Genomic DNA, 13,246 nt, shown 5'->3' with positions numbered 1-13,246 from the left:
CTCCCCCTCGGTTAATTTCGTCTCAAGCCGTTATCCAGACACTCGTAGTGGCAGAGGCCGCACATGAGCCATCCACTCCCCCCCTCGCAAACTGCCATTCCAGCCATTGACATCCCCTCAAGCTCTCAGCAACCCCATCACTCAACCCAATTCATCTATCACTGCTCCCTGAACCAACCTCTCATCAAAGCTACCATCACAGTCACCTTCCATGAGGAGTCGTCCAGCGATGAAGGTTGCCCAACCTGCGCAATGGAGAAGAGGGACAATGCCCAGAGCAAGACTTCTACAGAGGAGAAAGAACAAGCACCTCAGGCAAAGGACGACACGGGTGCATTGCAGAATGACGATGACGACCTCGACGAATACAGGTGTTTCATCATTGAAGAACACCCGTCAGATGAAGAACACCCGTCAGCACCACATGACACATGACTCACCACGCGTCTTCGGTTCTCAGGTTTCTGGAAATCATGTTTATAGGTTTATTTTATGAATTTTTTGAGCAATTCATAAGTTTTGAAAATTAAGTCAACATATTTTTGCTACATTTTCATATGCTGGTTTCCCCTGCGCAGGCAACAAATTCTTTTTGGACTAGACTGGTTTCCCATTCTTGGGTAGTCTCAATCTTTTTTTTTGATGTTATATGCCATGAACTGGAGCACTGAACTACGATGGCCAAATCCTCCTTGTATTTTTATGTTACAGTAATAGATTTAGACTTACTTAGAAAAAAAAAACAAAAAATCATTCAACATGAACAATACTAAGAAATATCTTTAGGAAACCCTAACTCTGAGGAAAACCCGAGGTTGACGGAATTTTATTAGTCCTTGGCCAAGACCCTAACTAAGCTAGTCATGGAGCCCAGACTTTCTCAACCATTAGCCCTTTGCAATTGTCAGGTTGCCCACACTTTCTCAAACCTTGGCCCTCGGCACATTACAAGGGAGCCTAATAAGGCTTTTTATAGGCTTCTTTCCATCCAAACATAACTGACATAATACCATGGGTCACAAAACTATGTTCCTGAAACTAGTAATTGTAGAATATCATTCTCGAGTTAAGGTTAATCCTAACAATCCCAGTTCCTCCCCCACCCCTTAAACTTGACTAGGGAATTATTGTGGATCTAACCCCCTAGAGATCTGGGTACTCAAGAGAATCCCACATGCCCCCTTTCACTCTAGACTTTGGTTTATGAATACGTACCGACTCTTACAATAGTATGCCCAATCACACCATCTCCATTATAATTAACTTTTTTATTGGTTATAGTTGGTACTTCATTGCTTCTTACTTTGTTGCCTTTACTTTCTCCATATGTTGCACTTCTAACATTGACATCCATATAAAAAGAACCCATTTGTAGGATTACATGGGTCATCAACCATTGTAACTTACAATTCTCTATGCCTTCCTCCATGCTCGCTCACATCATAACCTACAACCACTTCATGGTCCTCCTAGGGTTCACATGTACATAAATGATTATGGATTTCCTTTCTATATCTTTAACAAATCAAATCAGGGGAGAGTGGACAACCTTTCCACAACTTCACGAATCATTCTACACCCTTCAATGCTTGTAAATCGCTAACGACACCCATCTCTCCTTAGTTGGTGGGCATACAAAGGTGCTCACAACCCTTCTTTTTTCTTATGGTCAAACGAGTGGTTGTTGCGTCAATATATGTTTTTTTGGCTCATGTCCATCACCTTTTCCATTGAGTCAGGCCTGAACCAACAAACCACATACAAGCAATACTCCAGCTGGATTACAAAATACCCATGTTGGAAACATTTGAGCACTACTTGGGGGGGGGGGTGAATTCGTAGTGTGACTTCTTTAACAATTTTTCCAATTAAAAATCTCATACTGAATCACACAATATTAACCATCAGCATAATAGATTATCTCATAAATATAAACCATATAAGTAGCTAAAACAAGATAACCATGAGAGAAACAATAAATAACACATAAAAACACACCCACACAAAGGACACAAGATATCTAGTGGAAAACACTTCACTGGTAAAAAACCACTCTTGCTGCTACTGCGCTACTTTAAATCTTCTATTAAGCAAAATTAGTCTTTTACATAGATTGTTGTCTCCCATCAACATGGAGACTCAACCTCATATACAATCAACTGACTCCCATCAACCAAGAGACTTGGTTCTATTGACCAACTTGGAAGACTATGTTCTCACAGGGATATATGGACTACCATCTACTGAAAGCCACCACGATCAATGATCCTCTCCCAACTCTGATTGGACTACCCAACTCTGGTTGGATGGAGAAACTATTACTTTCGCTGAAACTTAACAATCACTACTCCACACCCATGAAGTCACTGCTCTTATACTCTGTGTGGACCCCATTTCATCTATTTTCATACTGGATCCCAAGACTTTCTACTCAAACTGATTCATCTCTGCAATACAATCTCCAATAGAAAGACAATGTCATCAAATTAAAATCACCACAAACATGATCTCTACTCCAACAAAATAGTGGCCACAATTTATCCAATAAAAACTGAATAATATCATCACCAGTAGCATAAAAATATCACATACTCAACAGTAATATCAAACCCTCATTACAAAATATAATTAGTGCATAATGCAATTAGCAACATAAAACATAATGGCCATGTGCCAAATGCACCAACAAATCCTGCAAAAATAATGTGAAAATCTCAAATATGGAGCTATACCAATCTATCCATCTATTCTCTGCTTCTCTGATTTGCAACATGAATTTTCGAATCAAAACACTACTTAAACAAATAGATCTTCTCATTCTACTGTTATTAGAACTCACACACTGAGCATCTATTCTCTACACTAGGTCTAAAGCATTTGTCTACTTCTCTCAACCTTCTCACTCATACACTCTCTCATCCAACCTCACCCAACTCCAAAATGAAGTATATGAAACATGAAGGGTGAAATTCACCTTTGGGATAGGCTCAAGGGTGAAAAAACTTGACAAAATCAATCCATTATCAAAACTATTTGTGCACTAAAGGTGTTCACATCATTGAAGGAAAATTTCAAACGATTCCCGATCTTTACAAACTAATTTAAATCCTCTAGGAATTTCCATGCCAGTTTTCATCTGATTTGCGCGAGGAATCCAAAGGATGTTTCATGAAAATCCCTAACCCCATGGAAAAATTACCTATTTTAGGTTGCAACCACATGGATAAGCTTTTCTTCCATTGTTTGTATCCTTTCAATCACTCCTACAGGCTTGCATGCCAGTGGTTGGGGAAAAACCTAAGGAAAAACAACAACCCTCAGCCCAAAACCTCTGTCAGCTGATTGGTCACCATCCCCAGCTCCTATACATGCGTCCAAACCATTTTCAAGCTCATTAAAACCTCTGCAAGTGGACAAAACAAGTACCCCAAGAGTCACCATCAAGTTGACCTATAAGTCAACAAACAAGGGTTGGCAAGATTGATAACAAGTCCTCCACTCTCCAACAAACACCTAAATAAGATGCAACACATTTGAAGAAACTGGAACACCTTTGCATCATCAACATCATTATCATGAGGCCAACGTACTTTTGCAATGAGTCATCTCCATGAGAATGAGCATGAAGACCTAGTTGACAACTCAACTAGTGTGCCAACTCAATAACATGAATGCCACTTGAGCCATCATCTCTAACAAATATAGATGTGCATCTCCAATGCCTCCAATTAATACATAATAAGGCATCACAAGATTGACATCAATGCACATGCCGACACATGTCATCACAATACAAACCTCCATGAGTTATGACATGTGTAGCACTCCACATGCCCACGATATGAAGCAACATGATCAAATATCTTGTTTATCATGCCAGATCTACACCATGCATGCATGTGCTTCTCCTCCACTTGTCAGATCTGTAATTTATTTCCTCATGGACAAACAGATTACATGAGTAACAATAACCATAAAAACCATGATTATACCTGTTGGCCAATATCTTTGGTTGTTGATACTACTGTAAGCTTCACTGATTAGTCCTAGTGTGAATGATTATTGTGAATACAGCGGAGGTTACCCTCTAGTAAATGTATAAAAGAAACCTTGCAATCCATAGTAGGTAATGTGTCAAGTTATAAAGATCTATTATATGATTAAGAAAGGTATTTTTACTTTAAATGAACATACACGTTTTTATTTGATTCTTAGCACAATATTACTTAAGAGTTTCCCCTACTTGACGCATTTTCATAGAATGGAGGAGATGTTTCTGCTAGGTCAACCCTTTATGGCTCAATTTCCAATTTTACCATAAAAAAGTACAATGTATTAATAGGTGTCATCTTTTCCCTTTTTTTTTTCCTATAGGCATGCTTGTACATTAAGTAGGTGATTTATTTTGCCTTTTGGTTATTGCTTTACAAGGATGAAATTTCATAACTATGAACCCTTCCTACTCCAGGTAAGCCTTGTGACTATTAATATTGACTTATACTTTCCTCCTATAGGTTTACATTAGAGACATGATTTTTTTATGAGGAACTCCGTCAACAACTGAATTTCAAACCTATGATGGATACAATTTTCTATCCAGGTATTGACCACACCTCTCGAATACACTTAGTTTTTTGATACTTTTAGTTTCTTTAGGGTATTTCAAAATTTTCTTATTAATTCAACTTCAAAATAGAGAATTTTGTGGAAATTTGTATGAAATTGCATTCACAGGGGCTTCACTGGGGGAGTAATACCATAGTACGTGGGTTCATATTGGGGGATATATATTGAGGCAAAAATGACATAATATATTGGGGGACATATATGGGGCAAAGGGTTATTATATTAACAGGTATAAATAATGGAGTTCAAGTTAATGGAAAAATATAAAGGGGGTATAAAAAAATTTAATAAAAAAATGGATACCTGCAATATCTAGCGAAAGTAGGGGTTTCTTAAATTTGAAAGATGTATTGGGTTAGTATTGGTAGGGGGTTAAATAATGTGACTTTTAGAGGTATTTTCCAATATCTAGTCAAATTAAGGGTATTGCTTAATATTCCCGAATGCACATGATATTTCAGAGGTTCATTGAGTGAATATCCTGTTCTTGCATTTACTTCCATAATTCTTGTCCCTTTTTTTTCTTAGATATGATAACACGATGGTTCCTTCAAAATTCCTAATTAACTTTGTATATCTACAGGGATTTCAAAAATCAATGTGACTACAAAACTTTATTGTATAACGATTCAACTTTATATCAAGAATGCTCTAAAAAGGAAATTTATTGCAGCATATTTGGTGTTCAAGAGCTCCAAGCTCTAATAGAGAGAGTCAAAGATGTTACGGTAATAAATGAAGGGCATGATGGTACTGAATGGAAATTCCTTATTACAAATTGTAGACATTGAAGTATAAGTAATGACACTGCATTTGTAGCAATTTTAGTTAGTAATGGAAAATTTTCATTAGTGCATCACTACATTGTATGAATGTTAAGAGAGTTCAATTTTGATAGCAAAGCTTTCTTTAATGTTAAAGAAAGTTCATATACATATGTTTTTTCTTCTCAACATTGTTTCATTAAATACACTTTATTTATTTTTTTGTTTGATGACCAAGTCAAACAATCATTAAGGGAATTTTGATGTCTAAAATGGGCCTCCTAAGAAAATTATAAAATAATAGTGGAAATAATAGAATAAGATTATATCACATCATCAAATTTTAGAGGGAAAAAAGAAAAAACTATTTTGTCAACTCATGTTTTCAACTTATCTCCCTATGGGTTTACTCAAATTTTGAGTGGAAACACTCGTTGGATGAAAAATTTGATTCCTCATCCAAGGAGTACCCATGTTGCATACTTTTGATGGACCCTACTACGCGAAAAATGAGAAATACATGAAAAATGTCATTGCAATCATGTTTTTCATGTATTTCTCATTTTTCGTGTAGCAGGGTCCATCAAAAATATGAAACATGGGTACTCCTTGGATGAGGAATTAAATTTTTCATCCAACGAGTGCTCCCGCTTTAAATTTGAGTAAAACCTTAGTGAGATAATTTGAAAATATGCGTTGAAAATGTAGTTTTCTTATTTAATTATTTTTTAATCTTTTTACATTTTTACTCCAAAAATGGTGAATCATCCCCCATGGTTGACATTATCATCTTGAATACTATTGGTTCTTATAAATTATATTTTAGTTGTACATTTTTCTTAGAAGGCCCATTTTAGACCTCAAAGTTCCCCTAATGGCCGAAAGGACCTACCGGGGATAGTGGTTGGTTAAAATTATTCTTGAGGTGATTACATATTATTTTGTTATTTGGCCCCATTAATTTCTTGACTTTCAGAAATCATATATACATGCTAGAATTATTTATCAAGTTTTCTTAGTATAAATGATTGAGGTGCAGAATGTTATCCCTTTCTTATAATAAAATGGATTACCCAATTTTTGGACTTGCACATTTTCCAAAGAGAAAAGATTCGTGGTTTGAAATTAACAATTTATGGTGGATAAACACCCATGGTAGAATGATGGCTTATTGATATATAATGTGAATTTTTTTTTAAACTTCATGTTATTTTGATATGAACATTTTGTTAGTGGACACTCATCTCACAATCCATTTTGATCAACTATATTCTTATGATTGTTGCACATGTTGAGAATAGCAACAAGAAATGCTAAAAATAGCATTCAGTATATTCCAATTTTAATTTGTCTGTGAATTAAAATTGAGAATTAAAATTCGAATTTAGTCTCACCAGCTGCTTCAAAAATAATTAATTAATTCATCTTGAGTTAATTAGTTGGAGAAATTCAAGCTAGAAGTCTTTTTGAAGTCATGTAACAGTTATCCCTTAAATTAAGGAGATTATCCCTTAATTAAGGAGATAAGGTTGAGTTGTATTTGAATTGTAATTAGTTAGCTCAGTTAACTAAATTATGTCCAGTTAGATTAGTTCCAAATAGTTTGAGGAACTAATTGTGAGTTCAGTCAATTAATCATGCATACATCCAACTAGTGTACTCCAGATAACTAAAGATTCTCTCATAATTAACTCATGCATGTCTATTCTGAGAAAGACCCAATTGAGATTAAAGACAGGGACATTGTACTATCAGTTGCATTAATTTTCCTATAAAAGAAACTCATCCATCCAGAAGTAACAAGGTTCCTTGAGGATTGTGCAGTTTTACAGGGTGTGAGATCAGTGTTACACTTGGTAACAGTAGGATCACCCAGGAGAAACTACACAAGGAAATAGGAGGCTTGGAGGGCTGAAGAGAAGGTTTGTGAGAAGCCTTGTTTTCCTGTGAGCATCGAGGAGGATTGTACTGAGTGTTGGCTAGCCGTGAGAGCCAAAGTTCTGTGTAATCCTGAGATATTTCCACCTTGTATGATAATACAGATAGTGGGGTTTTTTGTTGAGGCTTTCCCCTGAGTATTCTTCTGTGTTTCATGTGCATTGATTCTACTTCTGGTTATATGTGTTCTGCTTGATCTTGCTCAAATCTATTAAGCTTCCGCAAGTTCGACTGTAGAATTAGATTAAGTATTTTGCTTTAGTTATACTGCATTATTAGGTTAATCTACAATGAGAATTTCTACATGGTATCAGAGCTGAGTTTATCGGAGCTGTGAACAGTATACGGAGAAGAGAATTTGAAGTTTGAAGTTCGGTGTTACAGGTGCAAATCGAATTCATATCATACTTCAAATTGAGATGGGACATTATGCAACTAATTACCAATCGAAGAAGTCCAATAAGGGATCCTTGGAAGGATCGAAAGGTGCGGCATTAGCCTGTCAGTTCAAAATGGACTTTACCCTCTTCGCATGCATGGTGTCATCAATGATGGGTTGTATCTGGTATCTTGACAATGGAGCCTCATTCCACATGACTGGTGATAAAAGTTTATTCAGTACCTTGACGGAGAAAGACCTCAAGATTCGCATAGAGATGGGTGACAACGAAAGGTATAGTGTTTCAGGAGTGGGCACGGTTACTTTTCAGAGGGACCATAGAGCTTCTATCACCTTGATAGATGTGAAGTATGTGCTTGGACTGAAGAAGAACTTGGTATCGGTCACAATGTTGAAGGACAAAGGCTATGATGTTGTCTTTAGTAAGGTAAAGGTTTTCCTTAGACAAATCACCACGAGACAGGTGAAGTAGATCGGTTCACGAGTCAAGAACCTATATGCTCTTGAGGTTCAAGATGCATGAAAAGCCTTGAGGAGCAAGGCAAATGTTAGAGACTTGGTGGTTGAGAGGGAGAGTAAATTACCTCTCAACATGCAGCCCCAGAAGAAGTCTCAAACAATTGTGGAGGAGCCACAACTGGGGAAGTGGGCAGAGGGATCACATGTAGCCATACCTCCAGGTGTGAGGTGGGGCGATGTGAAGTGATAGCCTCAAGAACGCTGAAATTGGGCAGGGTCCATTGAGAGGTTTTATCTCATGGATTGTACCTTGCTACGGGAGACCAAAGTACATAGTAGCAGGATGAATCAGTAGGATTGATGCAGTCAGAGATCAAAGTGACAGAGGCTAGAGCAGTCAGATACTGAAGAGCACAAAGAAGGATTGACAACATTGCAGAAAGGCAGAGTCAACAGAAGCGCAGAATCTTCAGTTGATAGAGGCAATAGCAGTTAGAGACTTTGATGACAGATGCATCATACTGATTCAGATTGGATGTTTTTTTTGTTTCTGTAGTTGCTAGAGCATCAACACTAGAGAGAAGTGTTGCTGGCAAAACATTCCAAAGGTTCACGATCAGGATTGAGTTGAATTCCTTTCTTGTTGAGAGGGAGTGTTGAGAATAGCAACAAGAAAATCTAAAAATAGCATTCAGTATATTCCAATTTTAATTTGTCCTTGAATTAAAATTGAGAATTAAAATTTGAACTTAGTCTCACGAGCTGCTTCAAAAATAATTAATTAATTCATCTTGAGTTAATTAGTTGGAGAAATTCAAGCTAGAAGTATTTGTGAAGTCATGCAACAGTTATCTCTTAAATTAAGGAGATTATCTCTTAATTAAGGAGATAAGGTTGAGTTGTATTTGAGTTGTAATTAGTTAGCTCAATTAACTAAGTTATATCTAGTTAGTTTAGTTCCAAACAGTTTGAGGAACTAAATGTGAGTTCAGTCAGTTAATGCATGCATGCATCCAACTAGTGTACTCCAGATAACTGAAGATTATCTCATTATTAACTCATGCATGTCTATTCTGAGAAAGACCTAGTTGATATTAAATACAGGGACATTGTACTATCAGTTGCATGAGTTTTCCTATAAAGGAAACTCATCCATGTAGAAGGAACAAGGTTCCTTGAGGATTGCACAGTTTTACAGGGTGTGAGATCAGTGTTACACTTGGTAACAATAGGATCACCCAAGAGAAATTGCGCAAGGAAATAGGAGGCCTGGAGGGCTGAGGAGAAGGTTTGTGAGAAGCCTTGTTTGCATGTGAGCATCCAGGAGGATTGTATTGAGTGATGGCTAGTTGTGTGTAATCCTGAGATATTTCCACCTTGTATGATAATATAGATAGTGGGGTTTTTAGCTAAGGCTTTCCCCTGAGTATTCTTTTGTGTTTCATGTGCATTTATTTTTCTTCTGGTTATATGTGTTCTGCTTGATCTTGATCAAATTTATTAAGCTTCCGCAAGTTTGACTGTAGAAGTAGATTAAGTATTTTGCTTTAGTTATATTGCATTATCAAGTTAATCTACAGTGAGAATTTCTACAGCATAGGCATGAGGCAAGGTGCATTCTAGAATTCTATAGTTTACTATGAATAAGACACATATTATTTGTGCTTAAAAATTATAATTATAAATAAAATATTTATAAGGTATATATATATATATATATATATATATATATATCCACACACACACACACGTTTATATATATATATATATATATACACGTTTTTTCTCATCTTTTTCTTCATAGCCTGAGACTCTCTACTAACCACATTTGAAGAACTTGTAATGCAAGGATTAATTAAACCTAAGGCAGTTGCACATTCCCTATTAAGCAGAAACATAGTTGAGTAGCAAACTTCCTTCGAATGTATTTACAAGCTTCAGAAGTTATCCTTTCAAACCTTTAATATTAGGGAGAAAGCATGGAGCTGGGTTACACCTTTTGACGAGAGAGGGCGAGTTTGGGTAGAAAAAACAGTGGTTCGATTGAGCCAATTAAGGGGTTGATCAAGCTCCTGTGTAACCCTAGGTTAGGAGCTTGATCGAGCCCTAAATCTCTAAAGCTAGAAATTTAAAATTTATGTAAATAACAATAATGATATGCAAACTTCAAAATTTTAAGTACTCGATAGTTAAAAAAAATAATAATTATTAATTACATTTGAATAGGTAATTAACAATGGTGGATTAATTTCTCATTGCATTTCTAGAGTTTTGTTGTATAAATTTGAAAAAGGATTCTATCCCACTTGCAATTAAAATTGTAGTATTCTTATATTTATAATTTGGTAACTTAAAAATTTGTTTTTAATATCATTTAAATTTTCAATGTTAAAATTTAAATAATAAAATGATTAAACATAAGAAAATTTATCAATGTAATTTGATAAATATTATAATTTTTTATATGAATAAGTGTATTTCAAAAATGTGAATTCTATATTGTTGGAAATGTATTTTTGATAAAATTCACTGAAGAGTTAATAAACATGATTCCCTCAGTCATAATCATATTTATTAAAATCATACACACACACACACACAAACACACACATATAATGCAGTAATATCCACTTGTTCAGGAAAAGAAATGAGCGTAGTAATAGTTAACTTAGTTGTAATAATTGTAAGTTATAATTAATATAGTTGTAATAGATGCAATGATATTCATGGTTATAAATTTCTCTCAACCTGTAAAATGTAAATGCACTCAATTATGTCCTCAATTTGCACAAATGCAAAGTATATATAGATATTTTTACTCTTGACTTAGGTTTGCAATATATATTTTTAAAATAATAAAAACATAAGAAAATCATAATTTTTAAAATATTATTTGACTAATTTGAATTTGAGTAATCTAGATTTAAATGTGTGTACATAATTACTTTTAAAATAATAATATGACAAAAATTTAATTTAATTTAGTTTGTTGTTTTATTTATTATAATTTGATTCATTTTTATTGAAAATTTCTACATAATTTTATTTATAAAATGATTAAGTATAAAAATATGTTATATTTAAAATCAAAATAATAAACAAATTATTATTTTTAGGAATTTCAAAATTAAAAAAAAAAATTATATATATATTGTTATAATTATTTTCTTGGTAAAATAGAATAAAAGTTTGATTTGTAATAAAGGAAAATTAGAGTTTGGAATACATTTCAATATTTATTAAAAAGAAAAAAGTAGTGCAATAAATACATTTTATAATTGGCTTATGGACAAGTATTGAGAGGCTTCATTTTTTTTTGAAGATAATTATGATAGATCGATCGAGCCTATAGCTAGATCGAGCCTCTGTTTAACCAAAATCAAGGGTTTAATATACCCTCGATCAAGCTATTTGAAATTTGAATTTCAAATGCTCGATCTAGTTGTTGAAGGCCTAAAAAACAAAGTTTTAGCTCTTCTTTTGCAGATTTTTCTGTAACACCATTTTGTACCCTAGCAAACTCCAAATGAAATTTGTCTTTAAGTGAAGGAATTGATCATGTTGGATTTGAAAAGGAACCCTCTATCCAATGGCATATGAATTTGACATTTTCGAATTCATATGATATTTTTCATCTAATTTCTTTTAAACATAATGCTTGAAATTTTTTTGAACAATTTTAAAGAGGTTGAATAAAAAATCAATATCATAAAATATACACAATGAAAAAAATTCAAAAAATACCACTATCTTCGTTTACTAGTCCTCTTCAAAAGGGTATTCTTAGTTTTTCAATTTCTTTAGATAGTTGAAAAACACCTTACGTCTGCAAAATGCAATTGAAATAATAGTACATCAACTTCAAAAAATAATAATAAAAATATAATTTTGCATAAAAAATAATTTTTTAATATGAAAAACTTAGCTCTCTCGATGTAGACTATGTTCATATATAATTTTGTTAAAAATCATACATTTTAGACTAATTTATGCTACGTGAACACACACATACCTCTTACGATAAGAGACAAGCATTTAATTTAATGGAAATTGACATATTATATGACATTAAATATTTTTGCCAAAATGATCATTAGAACAACAACATAATTCTCCAAAATTTGTCTTTTTACTCGGAATCAAAATTCAGAGTGCTTATATGAATATTGAGGGCTTCAATTTGATAAGAGAGAAGAAATTTGAAATTTGACCGCCACATTTGGCCTAAAAGTGTAACCCATCTTCATGATTTCACCCATCACATGGTTGAACCCAAGGAGTTGAGATTGGTTCTAGGGTTGTATCACATGGTGTACCAGAGTGAACAACATTTGTAAAAGGTGATACTCGAAGAGATGTGCTAACATTTATTAGTTTAGAGGAAGTAATTGCAATTGGAATATTATTTTGTGTAAATGAATATGATGACATTGGAAAGCTACTAAAGCCCTGAAATGGTAACATTGGCTTGTGTCAATGGTCCTACCAATTGAATTATAGAAAAATCTACATCTATATGTGTTGAATGCAAGGTATTAGTTTGGGTTGAAATTTTTCCAAAATATACCCATTCTGTGGCATCCATTTATAGACTCTATCCTCTTCATCATTTGGAAGATTCAGGTCATCACTTGATAAGTACCTAATTAGATACCAAGCCAACTTAGGTGACAGTGACCAAAACGATTTTGCAAGAACAAAACCCTCACCAAACCAATGTTAGGCCAGTCCCACACAAATCACCCAACACTACAAAGTGTCATAGATACTTCCACTCCATATGGAATAGAAAAAACAACCGTGTAACCATGTTGCCCCAATTTGTGCAAAATAGAAGCAAAATCAATGTCACCATAAGTTAAGAGAATAGTAGCAGGGGAAATATCAAGAGAAAACAAGAACATGTCAATTGAAATAGATTTAACTGTTGCATCCTTTTTTCAAATGGTAACATTGATAAGGTTTACCCCAATACACTAGTATAAAATGATGAAATTAATGGCTAGGTGACTAAAAAAGTTAGTCACCGTGATTATTTCAAGTGAATTACTACTAAATT

The sequence above is a fragment of the Pinus tabuliformis genome, chromosome 4_1 (assembly GCF_031772625.1).
Source record: "Pinus tabuliformis cultivar Carrire ecotype Pingquan chromosome 4_1, CPIR1, whole genome shotgun sequence".
Lineage (NCBI taxonomy): Eukaryota > Viridiplantae > Streptophyta > Pinopsida > Pinales > Pinaceae > Pinus > Pinus tabuliformis.
The sequence above is the reverse complement of the archived record's forward strand: the minus strand, read 5'-3'. Positions refer to the sequence as shown.